Raw genomic sequence first — 19,216 nt, 5'->3', positions numbered from 1 at the left:
ATTAGTTGATTCTCGGTAGCCAAACTGATTATTCTAATCTATTTTTTCTGTCATTTCATAATTGGATCTATATTTGTTTTATATACATTTCCTCAAACTTCAGCACAGAAGAACATTGGAGAAACACAAGAGAAGAGTATTTCAATTAAGTTTTATATCACAGTTGAGTGGCACACCACCAAACAGCTTTTTTTTTTACTCATTGAATGAAAACTTATGACAATCAAGCCATTTTTAACATGATCAATTCCCTGTTTAAAGTTTTAATTAGTTGTTTCATGTTATACCCTGAACAAAAGTGAAAGTGAAAAATTAATTTCAATCAATTTCAGTATAAATAGCTTAAGTCCCAATACCGAACCCTGTGGAATACCATAGGTTAAACTTCTCAGGTGTGATTCAGTATTATTTATTTTTACATATTGAAACCTATGGTTAACTAACTGTTTAACAATTTAGGTGCAACACCCCTCATGCCATGTTGTTCACATTTCTACATGAGTAAAGAGTAACCAATGGAATCAATGCTTTACATGACAAGTCTATAAATACATCCAGAGCATGTTTTTTTTTTAATCTATTGCTGTAGCTTTATTTTTGACAAATTCCATCACTGCCAAAGCTGTTGATCGCTTGTTTCTGAAGCCATACTGGAAGACATTTAATAAATCGTATTTTTCAACAAGTCGTCTTTCTACACACACACACAAAAGTATTTTTGAAAATTAAGGTAACAAGGCAGCATGTCTATAATTTGTCACAATATGGTTTTCCCTATTTACCAATTCACCAATTTGTTTACAAAAAAAAAAAAAGCGTTGTCTTTGTGTGAGTACAGTACAGTATGTGTATATTCGTATACAAGTGTGGGATTGTGGTAGGGAGTCCTTTCACAGCAGTCGGGCCAGATGTTTGTAGTGAACACCCCCCTCCGTGTGGTTTTGCTCCTCTCCCCTTGCTCATACATAACCTCATCACTTCATCTCTCCTGTGATTCATTTGGATTTTTATTCTCGCTCATTCCTGTTTCGAGTTTTCATGTTCTGCCCGTGCTGGCGCGGGTTTTCCTTTCTGTAATTTGGCTTCCTCCCACATTCTAAAAACGCGCATGTTCAATTAATTGAAGACTCTAATTTGCCCTTAGATGTGAATGTGAGTGTGAATCATCATTTTCATAGATAGCCCTGCAATTGACTGGCAAAAAACAGCTGGGATAGGCTTGACCTCACCCGTGGCCCCGATAATTATAAGCGGTATCGAAAATGAATAGATGGACGCACAATAACAAACATTAAATGTACACAAGAAGGAGGAATATCAATGATTCATTAAACGGGAAGTCAACCCAAAAATGTTCTTTACAATAATATGTTCTATGCAGCCCCACTAGTTAAAACACGGTATTCTGATTAATATTGTGTTTGTGAAATATGATTAAAGCAACAAAATCAATCCATTTTTATCTATCTCAGGCGGCGGCATTTTGACACTTACTGACGACTGAAAAAGGCATCATAGTTGCTCAGGTAACGACCAATCCAACTTACGAATGACACGTGACCAAAATCAGAAAACAGGTGCTGACCAAAATCAGAAAACAGGTGGTCGTGAGCAACTGCAATGTCATTTTCAGTCAACAGCAAATGGCCAAATGGCCGCCCCCTGAGATGGATAAAAATGGCTGGATTTTGCTGCTTCCAAAAATGCAGTATTTATTAGAAAGTTTCGACTAGTGGGGGCACACACAACATATTGATATTGTTAAGAATTTTGGGGGGGTTGACTTCCCCTTTAAAGTCCTGATAACACAAATTTATGATGAATAAATAAAATTCTTAATTTTCGTAAGCATCATTTTGTGACTCCAGCAAGTAAAACACATGACTAAAACATTGACACAAAACATTCTGTATCACTGGAATCAGAAAATCCGGGTACAATTCAGTGAATATTGGAAATTATAACACAGCAAGAGTGAAAACATTTTGCATAGTGGGTGGTACGCTGAAAGCTACTTTCCCATGTGAAAATGACAACACACGTGTTATTTTGAATGAAACACTTGTAGTACCATATCAATCGGTTTAATCTTATTAACGTGTTCTTTGAAAATGAACAATGTTTTACTTAACTTATTATCCAAGTGTTTGGATGATGACTGGAGAGGAAATTTAGGAGCAGACAGAATGAAAGACAGTGAGACTCAGACAGACAGAGGTCACAAGGGGTCAGAGGGAAATCTGAACCATCAGGTCTGCACTCCTTACAATTCATCCTAAAATATTTACTGGTTGTCATGACGACTGGTTGTCCCAACACCGTAACATTTGGATTTCCCCATCTGGAAAAATTGGGCTGTGATGAATACGCGTATCAGATTCACATCCGACTGCTGGTGACGCAACTTTTTTTTTTTTTCGTTTTTCCTTTTGTCTGTAGCGGAAACGTTGATCTTTCAAAGGAGCATGGCGAGATCATGTCTGAATGAATGTTTGCCGTCAAGTTGCATGATTTATAGAGCCTATTAAACTTTCAGAACCTGCAGTATTAAAACAACGGGATCGAAGATAATACATGACAATGTACTTTTGATTAAACATGGTAACGGATAACAGAATACTTAACATTAACATTTTCCAATTTATTAATCATTTTCTTGTTTTTAAATTTCTTTACATGATTTATTTTATTTTTATTTGTTAGTTAATTAGTCAGTCAGGATGAAGATATGGATGTAGAATTTTTGTTAAAACGGTAGTGTCGGCATCAGGGTACATCCGGTAGGAAGGGCCAAATATGATGCTCAATAATCCCACACAATATTTAGCATTAAAAAACAGCCATGGCAGGTAATGAGTAAATTAAACACATAATTTAGTATTAGAAGATTAGTATTATTTTTCCACATGCGACATTATGCATTTTCTGGTTCCATCTCTTAAATGTGCCTTTTATTTATTGTGCGCCTGTGGTCTGTGTCTCAGAGTGGAGAATGAATTCTCACATATCGATGGAGAGGTGCCAAAGGTTATGCCATGTTTTGAAAGCAGTCAGCTAACTTAACACCGTTTTTGTTTTTTTCTCAAATTCCTTATCTTTATCTCACTCCATTCTCATTGGTTCTCTGTGCTGTCTGTTTTGAAAATAAACGAAATTTGGGAAATAAATGGTTTGAATCTCCATTGGAACATCTCCTTTCGTAGTTCACCCTGTGCTTGTATGGATTTTCTCCAGATGCTTAGGTTTATTCCCACACCTCACTCATGTGAGTGTGAATGTCTGACATCTGAGAACCAGTCTACTACATAACTTGCCTCTCCCCTAGTTTCTGTCCTGTCCAGTCCTTTTGTTCAGACAGCCCTGTTATGTGTTATTGTCAGGGTCATGTCTTTACTTGTGCCTGTTTCAAGTGAGCTTCTGTCAAAGAAAACTTACAAGCTGTTCCTGCTTTGCTATATTGGGACCATCTGCTGTCTGCACTTTACAACACAAACTTTCACTTTCACTTGCACAGAATGCATTAAACCATACATATTTGTCAGTGACGTGCGGTCAGGGCAGGAAAGGTAGGCAGTGCCTGCCCCAGGCTGAAAAGAAAGTTTAAACCTTTTTCTTTCATTTCAGAAAGCCTAGTAAGGGACAGAGAATTATTCATACTTTTCACAAAGAATGGTACAAAATGACTTTGTGGATGTGCTTCGATTAACTGGCTGTTTAACTTTATATGATGTTTGGCATTGCTATTGCTAGCTTGATTTTGTGAGAAATTAGGCTGTTTTACAGGTAGATATCCACTTTATTACTTTCTTTCCGGGCATCTGGGCGGGTTTGAAATTGTCCGTTTTTCATTGTGCGGCAAATGGGTGGCGGAATGCACTGCAACGTTTACCGTGGATGTCAGACTGCTCACTGGCTGTGACGATGGCCCAGAACTTTAGCTTAGGCCGTGTACACACGTAGCAGGGTATAAAAAAATAGTGTCCATACCACCACGTTTGTAGAAAAGAAAACATCCATAGCTAACCGCATTAATGCGTTTTTAAGTACGTTCATAACAATTCCAGCCCTTAAGGTGGCAACAGTTCCCCAAATCCTATTATCTATCTGTCACTGATATTTGTTGCAGTGATGATTTTTTCCTTCTTCTGTATACGTATTAGAGACTGCAGTCCCAGTTGGTAGATTTGGTAACCAGAATTTCAAAATTAAAAACCACAGTTTCACTGAAAATCAAATCCACAAATAAATTATCAACAGGAACTATTTAGAACACATTTAATTGCTTGTCAGTCTGGTGACTGGTGGTTTCATTATCGCTTTAGCTAATGCTAAATGCTATCTTGGTTGACAGTTTAACAGCGCTAAACAAGTAAAAGCACTCTCCATTATCGAACTTGTTTAGTAGATCCCTGCAGCGATGAAGCTGGCTGTGCCATTTACCTCGCACCGGTCGTTGGAAATATGTCGCCAGAAAAGCTCAGCTTGCATTGGGTCTGACGGCAACCGCAGCAATACGCTAGGACTACATTTCCCATGATTCTTAGCGGAAAGTAATTCTAATTCCAGTATTACAAAAACACAGCTGTCAGCTAGATGTAGTCAGATTAGTTGTATGAATTGCTATGACAACGGTGTGATTGACATACACATGGCCTGAACAAATGGCATGCTGACTGGACTAAAAAAAAAAAAAGAAAGAAAAAAACGGGACGTGATGAGACCTGCATAAATAGTGGGACAAAATGATGAGACTGGTGAAATCCGCCGGCACTCGGGAAACAAGACTCAAACGGGACTATCCTGGGTCAAATGGGATGTCTGGTCAGCCTACCAATTGGACACTTTTCAAAGCGCTCTTGGACCACAAATTGTGTCTTGCTTATCAAACCAGCAGCCATGAATGGGGAGCAAATAACACATTCATCCATCCAATTTCTCTATCAATGATCCTGTTTCAGTATCACAGGTAAACTGAGGTCTATCCCAGGCATATTAGATACACTCACTCTAGGTTTGTCACAAGTCAATCACAGAGACTTAACAATCAAATTCTGTCTATACTGTCTTTCAAATGATTGTTCTAGGAGTCATCTTTAGAGAAGATTCTGTTTTCTTCCCCCATCCATTTCCATTTACTGTTTCCTTCTGTGGAAACATTTCTTGCTCAGCCCTTTTCTCATCTTCCCAATTCTCCATCATTCCATATGGGATGTCAGTGTGTTATTGACAGCTGCAGGCCAAAATGGTAAATGATCTTTCACTTGAATAGCGCCTTTTTACTTTAGGTACTTAAAGCACTTTAACCCTGTTTCCTCATTTTACCAACTGATGATGTAACATCAAGAACAACTTGGGGTTCAGTATCTTGCTCAAGGTCACTTTGACGTGGGATCGAACCCACAACCACTAGGTTGGAGGATGACCATGCTACCACTGAGCCGTGCCACCCAAGGTCATTATTGCAGCAGGTATAGACACATACCTAATGTTATACAAAAGTGAAGTCTTAGAATGTGAGAATGTTGCGATGCACACTTCTTGAACCTCTGTGATTTCAAACAGGTAGAGATTAATGCTTCTACCTGCCACTAGAGACTACTGCGCAAATGCATATTATCAAGCCACATGAAGGGAAACCACTCTCCAAATCGCCATATATGCTGACATCAGCATTTCCATTGTGTGATTAATGCTAAATATGCAGCTCTTAATTGCATTGTTCAAAAACAATTAGCCAGCGTTTGTCTTGTGGTCTGAACAAATGTCTTGCTTCAAAGAACAAGGCCTTGTCCAGTCCGGCAAAATTGTTAATTGTGCTGCTTTTTCATGAAACACAATTTTAAGCAAATTGAAAGAAAAATAAATAAATAAATAAAATTAACAATAATTTATTAACTAATTAAAAGATTTCATGAATTTAAAAGCTGACAAAAATTAAATCAAATTTGCAAAATGTGAAAAACTGGATAATTCTAAGGGCCCGTGACGTGACTGACAGGCGCCCGAGAAAATATTATTTTCAATATGCGACCTTCAAACGTGTAATACAAACATGAGCTTTACGAGTGTAAGATATTTAATGGTCAGCAAGATTTCAATTGCATTTACACTAACATGACCCATATCCAAACTGGGTCGTTTAGAGCACCATTTCAGAATTGTGCCATTTGACCAATATCGTGTAACGCCTGCCAAATCTACTATGCATAAACAATCTGTTGGCGAAAGAGGCCTCATTGTTTTTAGTGATGCAAACCTGCAGTCTTCCATCTGAACACAAGTTAATGGCTGCTTTGCGTGGTCACCGCTGTCCTACTTTAAGGTCTTTTAGCTTCACTGGGCCACCCACCACTCACACACTATCCTGAGTGGTCCACCTTAACAACACTCTGCCTGGCACTCACACAAGCTTTGTTTACTGACAGGATTTGGCAGTCAGCCATCTTGTTTTTGCACATTTACATAAACACCAAATGGTGCCTGTTTCCTTTGTGTGTGCATGTGTGTGCCTCCTTCGCCACTGTTGATGAAAATCGGAGGCAGTTCGAGATTCATTAAAGTGCAGTGGCTCCCTCGGTTTCCTGCAAAAGACTTGACACAAATGCTCACAAGCTGAAAGTTCATTTCCCCATACCTTAATTTAGTTGATTACTAAATTATGCAATGACCCAGCCAACGACATCTAAAGGGGGGGAGGGGAAATAGGGGAGTGGGGGGATTTTCCGCTGCCAGGGATTTTTCTAGAATTGCCCTGTTTTTAGAAATACTTCCTGCTCACCATCACCCCAGGGTAAACATGTGTGCCAGGCAAAATAGCAGAAAATACTGTATATTTTTATTGCGCCCCTTCCTGACAAATGGAGAACTGCATAGCTATCAACAGTAGGACAGTGACAGAAACAATTTATTTACACTCACCAGTGACAACATTTGCATACACCCACACACTTTAATGAGATCTAATACAAGAACACCATCAACCATTCATCTGCACAATTTTGACTAACTCTTTCTCAGATGGGTTCATTCAACTATAGTAGTTTATGTATCTTGAGGTGCAGATAACATTTTGGACATGTAAAGTGCATGTCAGAGGCTTACCTCACATTAGCCAGATGCATCATTGCGTCACCTCATGTTAAATGGGGCCCCCACAGAGGAATGGGGTTCCACCCTATGGAGGATGAATTTTTTTAACTTGTGACTGCCCCCTCTGGCCTCAAGCTTAACTGCAGACTCTCGTTAAAAAGTCACGGCTCTTTGTATTCATCTGGGCATTGGTGGAGCAGCATGATGTAGAAAAAGCTTTAATATTAACATTTTAAACTCCAAAATACATCTTTAAGCTAACGCATATTTTTCATTGTTACTGGACTGGACTGGACTGCTTTTTATATAGTGCTTTAACTACAACATATACATTTTTCATTCATAGTTACATATAATACGTGATGTTGCGACACCATTCACTATATATTATCGCTATTTTGCATTTTTAAAGTAGTACTTATGAAAAACTAATCCGCTACGGAAAAAAATTGTCAATTTATGTTGAGCGATTATGATTTTATAATACTTTTTATGAATATTTTTGCATTAAGTATGGTATCGGCCATTTTGGACAGTCACGTGATCATCGTGACGTATCGCATGCGTAAAATACACATTGAATGACATGGCTGCCAATGACTACAAAGAGACTCTCGAGGAATTATTGTGTCCCACGGCAGACATCATAAATGGAATTACACCCTATAGCAAAGAAGCACTTCTTCAAAAGCAGTACAGCCATGGAGGACTTGCCAATTTGTGTCAAACCAAAAGCGGGCATGAAACTGGCCGGCTGATAGCGAGTCGAAGTTGGGGACTGTTTGCAAGTTGCGTGTTACAGAGGCTCAAATTACTAGTCAAGTCACCATTGCTCACGACCAATCAAAACTCACCTGTTTTCTGAAGCTCAGTCCTGATTAGTCATTACCTGAACCCTGAGTAACTGTGATGTCATTTTGTGTCGACAGCATGTGGCAAAATGGCCGCCTTCTGAGCTGGAGAATAATGCTTGGATTTTTCTGCTTTACACACACACAAGTACAATATTAATCAGAATGCCGTGTTTACACTAGTGGTGACCCATACATCATATTATTGTAAAGAAAATTTGGGGGTTGACTTTCCCTTTATAAAGCACAAAAAAATTATTTGTGTTTATTAATTTTAGTTGTTTCATCCACAACTGTATCTACTTTGCTTGTGACTAATGTTGATGTGTGTTTTTTTTTTAAATGAAGATAGAGAAAATTAATATGCAAAATATTTATTATTTCCCTTTTGCTTCCCTCCTTGGGTCCTAGCTCCTTTCTTGCGTCCTCACTTTCCACTGGGATGGAGACTGTCCCTTCAGGCTGTAATTAGGCAGCTCAGCCTCTCCGCGTTCAGTCATGGCTGGCTCATTGTACACATCGATTCCTTTGCAACGCTTAATTGGCTGAACATTGTTTAGCTCTCTTCGTCATTCCGCCTTCTCTCTTCTTTCTATATCACTATTATTACTATAACTCTCATCCATCTCTATTCACGTCTGCACTGACAAAACGTATTTATTTCATTACTTTTTTAAGCATGTTTTTGTCATGACTAGCTTTGGCTATCTCTCTATCGCTGCAATTTTAAATTTGTCTGTCTATTTTTCTGCCTGTTAGTTTCTCCCTTCCATTTTCTCCTCTCATTTGGCCACGCTCCAGATCCAGCAGGGCTTTAGCCCGTGGTCTTAATTGTCAGGACGAGGGTAGATCCTGTATGAGACGGCCATATGGTGCCTGGCTACCAGGCTAAACTCCTCGGGCATTTTAAGGTTACTTCAATCCAAAGAGTTTGTTCTTTCTGTGGTGAACTGTTTTCTACATCACGAATTATGACTCGGCACGGCAGACTCACTCAGGTTCACTTAAGTGTTTAATATTTAAAAGATCATAAAAATACACAAAATTCAATACCAATGAGAACTGCTTTTCCTTTAATAACACAGCACATACACTAAATCACAAAAATTTATTCATCAACATGGTGGCACGAAGTAGTGATTAGCACATTCCAACCACCTGGGCAATCAGGGGCATCAGCCTTCCTGTGTGAACTTTGCATGTTCTACCTGTGCTTGTGTGGGTTCTTCACACTTTTCCAAAACATGTATGTTGAGTTCATTGAAGACTCTAAATTGAATATGAGTGTGAATTGTTTTTTCCCCCACACGTTCCTTCTCATTTTCTGGCCTATAAAATGTCCTGCATCATCTACCATGGAATTATAATTTTTTAAGTCCTGAATATTCATGCTAAACCAAAGGTATCAAACATACCAACGGACCATTATCGGTCCGTTAAGGGGTCTAATTTGGCCCAGGTGGACACAAACTGCAGTCTTTTATTAAAATTAACAGTTTATGCTAATTTGGTCCACTAGAGGGCGCACTGACGACCACATAAATGACATTCTGGCTGTTACTCAGGATTTGACAAAAAAAATTGGGGATAATAAAAAATAAAATAAAAAGAAGACATTTTAGATTTATCAAAAACTATATAAGATAATTACAAATGGGAATATTTTCAGAATATAGTTGTCATTATTATAATAATAATAATTACTATGTTAAATGGACTGCTTTGTATGTAGCTCTTTAACGACCCCATATGTTGCCCAAAGCGCCTTACAATTCCTCACATTCACCTACACTATTGGTCGACTGCTGCCACGCAGGGCGTTGCCATATCCACTGAGAGCAAATTGGGGTTCAGTGTCTTGCTCAAGGACACTTTGACATGGTCACCAAGGGGTGAGGATTGAACACAAAACCTCACGGATGGGAGACGACCACTCTACCACTGAGCCATGCCGCCCTAATGTATTATTATTATTATTATTATTATTATTATTATTATTATTATTATTATTATTATTATTATTATTATTATTATTATTATTATTATTATACAGTTTATTAAAAAGGAAATAATTTGACCTGTCGTTATTTACAGCCTATTTGGCCATGGGCTGGTCTATTTGGCAACAGAAATTAAACAACAATTTTGTCAACCATGCTAGACTCCGATCTTTTTATTTTTCTCAACAAAAAAAAAAGATCTATTTTTTGGTTCTGGTAAGAAAACGTGATTCATTAATGTCACACTACTTATAAAAGAGCCTAAGTTAGGACGTAAAACAGAAAAATAATGTTTGTTTGTGTGTTAGTAACTTATGTACTTACTTACTTTGTATTTCTCAATAATTATTATCTAGTCATTTACACCTTGACAGTAATATTACACATATTAACTGTAATATTAGTAGATACCTTCTTTAATTGCAATCAGTGTTGTTGCCAATGTGTGGACAAAAAAAATAGAACATGAATTAACTTCTGAACTTAGCTAAACTTTTCTCAAAGGTTTGTTTAAATGTGTGCGTATGGATCCCGTGGTTGACATATGCAGGTGATCTCCTCCATATGCTAATGGGCAGTAGATCAGCCCTGCTTACTATCCATGTCAACCTAATATCCATATAACACACACGAACTCACCAGCACATTACCTGCAGGTGTCATGTCCGTAATATCTACTAGACACGTGCAAACGTGCGTGTGCATGTGTGTGCGCGCATGTGTGGTGTAGACAAAACACAGGTCCCACTGGGAACTTTGGATCCAGCTGCTGACTTCAGAACAAATGGCATCTGCTTCCTGCACGTACCACCTCCCTACCACCACCAAGAGTATATACAACCACGTAAGCACATGCTTTGGCGGTGCCACACACACAGAATGTATGACAGATGTAGTGTGGGCCTGAGACACATGCTCGCCCTCCTCCAGCTCAGGTAGTGAGAGAGCAAGGACGTCACTTGTGGAGAAAGTACACAAACTCATCCATTAGTAAAGAAGACATACACACAGAGCATTATTTATGTAGATATGATATTAGTAGGTCGCGTTTGTGTATTAAGTAGAGCTTTTGACTTTTTGAAGTTTATTTTCTCCATGTGAATACTGAAACTTTCCTTCCCTCCAGCCAAGAAACATTTGACTACTTACTGCACCGTTTAACGTTCTCACATTCAACTTGCTTTCAATGGACTGCATTAGGCATATGGAACAAGAAGGTGTGTTTAAAGTAGTACAATGTTCCTGAAACAATGTATGTGTATCCAACATAAAAATACGTCAGCAAAAGAGGATGGCTTGTCCTCCTTTACTGAGTCCTTATTTGACTTTAGCTACTTCATCCAAAAAGTTCCTTTTTTTTACATCCAACTACAAGTTTTCCCCTTTCAAAGTAATCCCCCGAACACACTTTCCAAGGCCCCTCAGTCATGTCTTAATACACTCCTGGAAGGATTCTTCCGGGATATTACTCAAAGCTTTTTTGGTTGTGGGCTCAGGACCCTTTTTTTTTTGTCACTCATGTAATAATTTACTGTAAAATACAGTGAATAACACATGTATAATATGCCCCCCACAAAATCACCCTTACAAATAATTTTTCTCTCTGTACTTCTGTATAATACGTTCTTCTCATTTGGTTTATCAGAGTAGATAATATGAATGAATAAAGATTCAAAACATACCAATCAAGTGTAAATGCTTTTAAATACAGGTCAAAAATGCCCTTTTCACATACCTATGATTAAGGTCTTTCAAAGTATTTTTAAAATCATGTTTTCTAAAATCTTGTTCTTCCACTGCACACTCTTTTGCTAATTTTAGTAAGCTTTTTTTCTTTATTTCTTTACATTGCTTTCAAATCTCTAACTCCGTTAGTAACTGCTTTTTAAATGTACTTGTAATTCCAGTATATGAAGCATATTGACTTATGCTGTGTATGAAATGTGCTATAAAGCAGTGATTTATTTTTATTAAAAACAGTTAATAAACGTTAACATTTTTGTTTCCTGTTAAGCGAACTGTATAATACCTTGAATCATTTTTGGTGGAATTGATGTGTCCAAAGGTCTAATGTAACAGTATGTTTTGTACAAATTTATATGCCATGCAATGGAGTAGCAGAGTGTAAGGGTTTGGTTTCACGAGTTCTCTTATGTAACATGATGTGGAATTCTTATATTTGAGGTAATCCCTCATAAATAATGAGAGCATTTAATGCTGATGATGGATGTCTTGAAGATATTTCTTTTAATTTTTTAATGTAAAATTAGATCATATTTATCATGCTATTATGAAGGGTGTCAACTATATGATGACAATTGACCAGTCATACAAGTGCTTTCACAGGGATCAACAATGTGGCGCCCACCACTCCCAAGGGCCAAATAAGTAGCCAGTGGGCCGGTTCTTAAAATAGCTCACAAGTGATGGAATATTATTGTCATGAACACAATTTGTGTATTCTAATAGATTAATACTTAAAGGTGATATGAGCAAATTTGTTACTTCAGAAGTGTGTTCACAAGAAGCTCACCAGTGATGGGACATTGTGATTTCCAAGGAAAGTTATAGAAGTGATCATTTGAAAAAAAAAAATGCAGAGATTTATAGAAATACGGTGTTTCCCATTGGTATTCATCTTTTGCCTACCTTGTTAAATAATTTTTGATATTTGTCAGAAATGATCAACATAATCAGTGCCCTTACATAAATGAATATCATAAATTATTAATAACCCCATTTAAACTTAATTTGAGGCCATCATAAGTGTGTACGCAAGAAGTAACTCTCAGTTTCAAAAAGGTTGGTGCGTTATTCTCGTGTAGGATCTGCATTTTCCATGTGTGTGTGAGCAGAGGGGGGCAGGAAGGAGGCCGGTCAGTGGATCAGAGTGGCAGGTGCAAGGATCGTGGCGGAGCCCCCAGGCCAACCACGGGGCTTGAACGCTCACCGCAGTGTTTAATCACCCGGCAAAATGCTTCTGACATGCTGAAGAGGAAAAGAGGAGCTTCATGTTTCTGCATCCTTCACTGAGCATGTGTGTGTGTGTGTGCGTGGGGGTGTGTGCGTGCGTGTGTGCGTGCGTGTGTGTGTGTGTGTGTGCGTGCGTGCGCGCGTGTGAGGACGTAAGAAAGGAGATTGGATTAAGGCAGGCAAATAGCATATATCATATATAATAGTGTGCGTATACTGTATATACATATACAGCCTATTATAGTACTATACAGCTATGCATACATTTATACTGTACTGCAGTCAGTAAACAGTCTATTACTTATATTATACTACAAGTATATAATTTATGCAGTATGCTAGTAGTATACTATTTCTTGTGTATATTATTAAAAAAGCACACCCAAAAACTCACATTCTGATTTATTGATTAAAATGTAGATTGTGACTCCATGCAAAGTGAACAACCAAGTATACAAAATGTAAAACTCTAGAGTTTGGGCAACATTGTGACATGACTCGTACTCGGGAAAATTAATGGAAATTAATGAATGAGCTAAAGAGATCAGATACAGTAAATGAAATATTAGCTAGTGAGCTAACTAGCTAGCTAAGTAGCTAGTGTTAGAGTAGAGAATATTTATATTCTACTCTTTGCGTGTTCAATTAACTGAATGGTGAGATTCTGGTGAAGAAGTCCCTTTGCAAAGGTATCAAAAGCTTTTGATGACAACAATTGAACTCACTCAAACAGTGGTCTGTTCAGATTGTGTCCTCTACTCCGGCACATCATTATTTATTGAAAAGTGGGTGAATACGAAAAGTCTCCTCCCATCAGCCCACAGTACATTTGTTTACAACTCAGTGAATACAAGAAAATCCCTCTCTCCTCCCTCAGCAAGTTCAGCAAGTTCCCATAGGTATAAATCAGATTAGAGAAAAACAATAATAAATCAGCCTGTCTCTTCCGACCGAGACCGGTACCAGACTACACTCCCTTCAAGATAGCAAATGGAAGAAACCCGTTGCCCTTCTTCTGAGAGTGAGACAGATAAGAATACAATTCTATTCATTGAGCCATACTGCTATAACTAAATCCAAAACGGCTAAAATATAAATTTAAACTGAAAAACAATGTTAATAACTTAATAACAGAGTGTTGGGGTGGATGGTGTAACCTGAATAGCACTACCTTGAGTGTTAAATTGACCACACCCTCATTTCCAGCGAAGGAGAAACATTCCAATTTTCCTGCGCGTTGTCAACATTTCAATAGCGATACATCCAGTTGTTATTGTTGGGGTGGTGTGGCTCAGTGGTAGAGTGGTCGTCTCCCATCCGTGAGGTTGTGGCTTTGATCTTCACTCCTGGTGACCATGTCGAAGTGTTGAAGAGCATGACACTGAACCCCGATTTGCTTCCAGTGGATTGTCTTGCAAACCTGAGAGTGTGGGTTCAATCCCAGGCCAGTGTGTCTAATGCTACATTCACACCAACAGCGTTAGAGGTGTTTCCGCCGGGGCGATTGCATTGTAGTTAATGGACTTTGTGTGGGCGGGCGGCGCGCTTGGCACGTTTCCGGCGAATATTTCGCTACTTCGCCCATTTTGTTGGCATTGGCTGAATTCAACTTTTAGCGCCATCACGTCAGCGACAGCCAATCGGTTTCAAAATAGTCACATCACCAAATATGTTACGTAGCAGACATAAGACAGGAAGTGGTTGCAAAACACCCATATTGTGTGCAGAACGTGTAGCATAGCAATGGAGGACAGCTTGATCGGCGCGGTTTGCAGGCACCCAGAGCTGTATGACATTGCAAGCTACATGTACCGGGACCTGGCCAAAAAGGAAGATTGCTTGGAGGAAGATAAGCATGGCAGTTGGCGGAGATTTTTTAAAGTGTGAAGCAAGCTAGCAATGCTACAATCAAGTTAGCGCCAGCAACCGAAGCGGAAATCCCTCCTCTTCCTCTGTTGCGGCGCGGCGCGAAACAAATCCCATTGGGGAACCCCACGAACAAACACACGCGGGACCATCGTCGCGTCGCGATATGTTCGGTTCGGTGTGTACGTAGCATAAGTCAAAGTATCCTTGAGCGAGATACTGAACCCCCAGGTGCTTCTGATGCCGTATCATCAGTAGTCAAAATGTAAAACACTTGTGAGGGCCTTGTAAGGAGGAAAAACGCTATATAAAGTAGTACCAGAGTAAAGTGTAGTTTGAGTAAATTTTTTAACACTGACACTAGTGTAAAGTACTTTCAACACTACTCAGTGTTTACCAGTGTAGATTGTAACACTATACAGTCTTGGAGTAACACTGGAGCAAAAAAGTTTGGATAATGGTGAGTGCATTGATTGTTTAGTGCTCAACCAAGATAGTATTTAGCATTAGCGATTGTAGCGACTGCACATCCCAGTCCTTTCGCTCGTTGAGCAAGGTTCTGGAAACCCTATCTGTGGATGGTTTGACAAACAATGACTTCTCACTTACAGAAGGGATTGCGAGCATGTGTTGAGCTAAGTCAAAGTCTAAGTCAAAAATGCCAGGGCTTATTTTTTTGCGTCAGTCCATCCTTGATCGAGAAGACCCTGCAACTTGCCAAGATCAGCAAAGTTTTTAAGGAACTTGGAATTTTCAAAGCCACTGGCAAGCTACAACCAACAGATGAAGATTTACCTGTCCTGATCACTTTTCGTGTTTGCCACGGGGGGAAGAAAATATTTTGGCGCGATGGAGAATCATGGGCAGTAAAAACACACCCATTTCATCACCTTGCACTGTACAAAGGATGGCTGCTAGAAATGTTTAAGGGCTGAGCTAGAAGCTATTCAAACCAGGGACTCGAAAAATAATAAAATCTATGTTTACAACCGCTTTATGGCCAGATAAAGGAAAATACAATCTGAATAGTGTGAACCTGAAGTCAATAAAAGTTGTATTCAACGCAAGTTGAGTGAGTGGTACTCTTATTTTATTTGCTCTGTGTGTGTCGGAAAAGAGGCCTGTGGGTGGGCTTTCGCCGGCCCCATCACTGTGGGCCCCAAACTGGAGGACAGAAAACTTCTTTAAAAAGAGAACAAAGTAATCATAATGAATTAAAAAAAAAAAAAAAGAAAAGGGACATTTCTCTATGGGGGATAAAGTCGTCACATTGCTAGTGGTTTCATTTGCCGCAAGGCATCATAATGAAAGACCACAGCCACCATGCACCAATGATGTGCTTCACTCGTGATAAAATGGTCACTTTGTTAAGGGTTTAATTTGATCCGGGGCTACAGAATGACTACAGCCACTAATTATGCTCTTCATGCCAAGTCAATGATGAAGCCCTGGTCAGTGAGCTGGTTAAAATAGTCCTCAGTGTGTGTGCGTGAGTGTGCATGCAAAACCACTCCAAGTGAAAGTGGCCCTCTGAGGTTCAAATTTACATAATGATCCCATGTCAATTTGATGTACCCGTTTGAGTCTAACCTCTTCTTTGTATTTTTAAATCTTTATTTATGCAGCCTTTTTTCTTTTTTTTTTGATAGTGGAAAGAATCCAAAACGCAACTCTCTGCTTGGTTGAGCGTTCAACTCCCAATGGGGCCACACTTGCTAAAATGAGTACTAACTGTATCCAGGTAAATGGAACAAAATGCTACTGATATTTAATCATAATTAAGCAAGTGTGATCTATAACAAAAAGAAACGCTTCAAAAGGGGAGAAAAAACACCCGCAAGGGTAGAAACGAGCTCAAGTATTTATTTTAGTCAAAATGAGGCTTCATCTAAGACATTTATAGTTATTACTGGATAAACATAAAGTCTTAAGTATCATTATCATGTAATGGGCTGCGCTGAAGCAGCTATGAATCATTCTCATTGCAGTTTTTTCCAGTTGGAAATTATATATATGACTCTATATATGATTAAATAATTGTCTATTATTTAATGATGTCACATTTAATAATTAAGGTAGACGTGATTTATAGGGCTTCAAATGATTTTGTTAAGGAGGTAATGTGTAAAATAAATAAATAATAAAATGTCCTCTATATTACATTTTTTCCCCCTGTATTTCATCCTTTTCAATTTTGTTCATGTAGTGTAGTCAGTGAATGTATTTAGCATGCATACAGGATGTACTAACTTCCTGCCGAAAATGCATTTGATCACCACTTTAGTTTATTCATCTACTGTATACATTCGTGCCTTGGTTTTTTGCTTCCATACACTCTCAGTCAAATCCATTTACATTTTTCACTTCTGATCTGTGCAGGTGTCTTCCATGAATATCAAATTCACCTCAAAGAGAATAATGCACCTCCTGTGGCACTCACATACAAACATGCGCGTTCAGAAAAGCTGTGTTGTCAGTCTAGGAGTGATTCATGTCACGTGAGCACATCTGTCACAAACCTGTATATTGTCACCTTTTTTGGGGGGGGGATAAATGATGGGAGGGGACATTAAATGCTAATTTTTCATTTATTAAACAAATTGTGCTTCGATTATAATTGCCCTCTATAAGTAAGTCTTTTTGGAGTCAATTAAAAATAACAGTATTTGTATTAGTGCTGTGCCTTTTCAACTGTGATTTTGTAGGCCTTCGAAGGCCCGTTTTCATTACCGCCAGCCAACCCTCAGCACTTCTCCCTCTGTGTTTCTATAGTAACCTTGGCTAAAATCCAAACAGCCAGTAGGGCCCTCTGAAGGGCACTACACAGGGAAGATGAAAGATCTCCACCAGGCGACTGCAGCTTCCAGGCAACAGATAAATGTGATTTTTAAAGGAGGGCACGGTTCCACTGTGCAGAGGAGCGACGGTGACTGTTGCTGTCGCTGCGAGAGGGGTCTTCTTCAGTATTCGGATATGAACAAATATTAACACGCTTCTTTGTCAGCCATGTTTGCACCTATGCTCCATTGCCTTCAAGCAGATCATATCGTGGAGAACGAAGGTAGAGTAATGTTAAAAAATGGTTTAAACGGCCACAATAGATGACAATGGCATTCCGTATAACAGATAACACATTAGTTTGATCAGATTCGACCTATTGCATTCAACATGCCAAATCTGTTAAATTCCTCTTCTAGATGGGTTCAATGCACAGCAGCATCTAGTGGCCATTCGAACTCCAGTTTAGACAATTTATCCTCGTTATATATATATATATATTATTAGGGGTGTCAAAATTAGTTAATTAATTTTGAGTTAATTTGAAGTTCCTTTGATGCCTCTAATTTTTAATGACCGCCTCTTATTTGGAAAGCAGGTACTGGGGGAATTCCAGTCACAAGGCACCAGACACGTCCACATCAAAATTTTGCAGTAATAAATTTAATAATAATGCATATTATTGTGGAGACTGGGGTCAAGTTGTATTTTAAAATTTTTAAAATGTGCAAAAAGTTACTTCATGTTAAAGATTAGATAGCTCTTAATATTAAAAAGAAATGCACCAAGCTGTCACCAACATCTTACAAATGCAATTATGCTATCTAGTGGCAGAAAAATGAGTTAGAGTACCACTGATTGTCACACCCAACTAAGTGGAGCGAAATTCATTCTCCGCATTTGACCCATTTTACAGTACATTTTTAATTTTAACAAAATTTTCTGAATTATTATGAAATTACTGCATCAATGACTAAAAGATTCAGCCATATTTCTATTAGTTAAAACAAAATCCACTTTTATGTTAACAAGAGAATGGAAACTTAGGGAAAAATTATTTCATTGTACATTTTATTGTATATTTAGAACAGATTTAACAATTTGCGATTAATCTCGAGTTAACTATTGAATATCATGCAGTTAATTATGATTAAAAAATGTAATTGCCTGACGCCCCTAATATATATATATATATATATATATATATATTTATTTATTTATTTATTTATTTATACAGTATATAGAGTAGAGTACATATTTACAGTGTACTCGACTCGTATCTCACACTTTCTTTGGCCAAATTGTCTGAGCAAGCATAAATTTGCGGCCGCAGCCATCCAGCGTTCAAAGCTCTAAGCGTCAGTGTTTCTGTTTGTTCTTTGAAAGATTCATAAGTGCCACATCTACATGAATCATTCACCAAGGAAATGATTGTCATAAACATGAAGTGCCATCTCTGCCACTGTGTGTTGAAAAATGTATGCTTTTTAAGTCATAAATTATGACATGGCACTCAACATCCTTCTGCTAGAGGAGGGGTGCATGGTGATGACTTTCCTTTTACTTACTTTCATTTCACGGTGATAAAAGACTTAACATGATAAATGACATTTTCTATGTTAACTTCAAATAACTGCCAAATGTCATGTGGTATAAAAA

This window comes from Leptonotus elevatus, chromosome 15 (genome assembly GCF_054856555.1).
Source record: "Leptonotus elevatus isolate MCC_2025b chromosome 15, RoL_Lele_1.0, whole genome shotgun sequence".
In the NCBI taxonomy this organism is placed as follows: Eukaryota; Metazoa; Chordata; class Actinopteri; order Syngnathiformes; family Syngnathidae; genus Leptonotus; species Leptonotus elevatus.
This window is presented reverse-complemented; position numbering follows the sequence as displayed.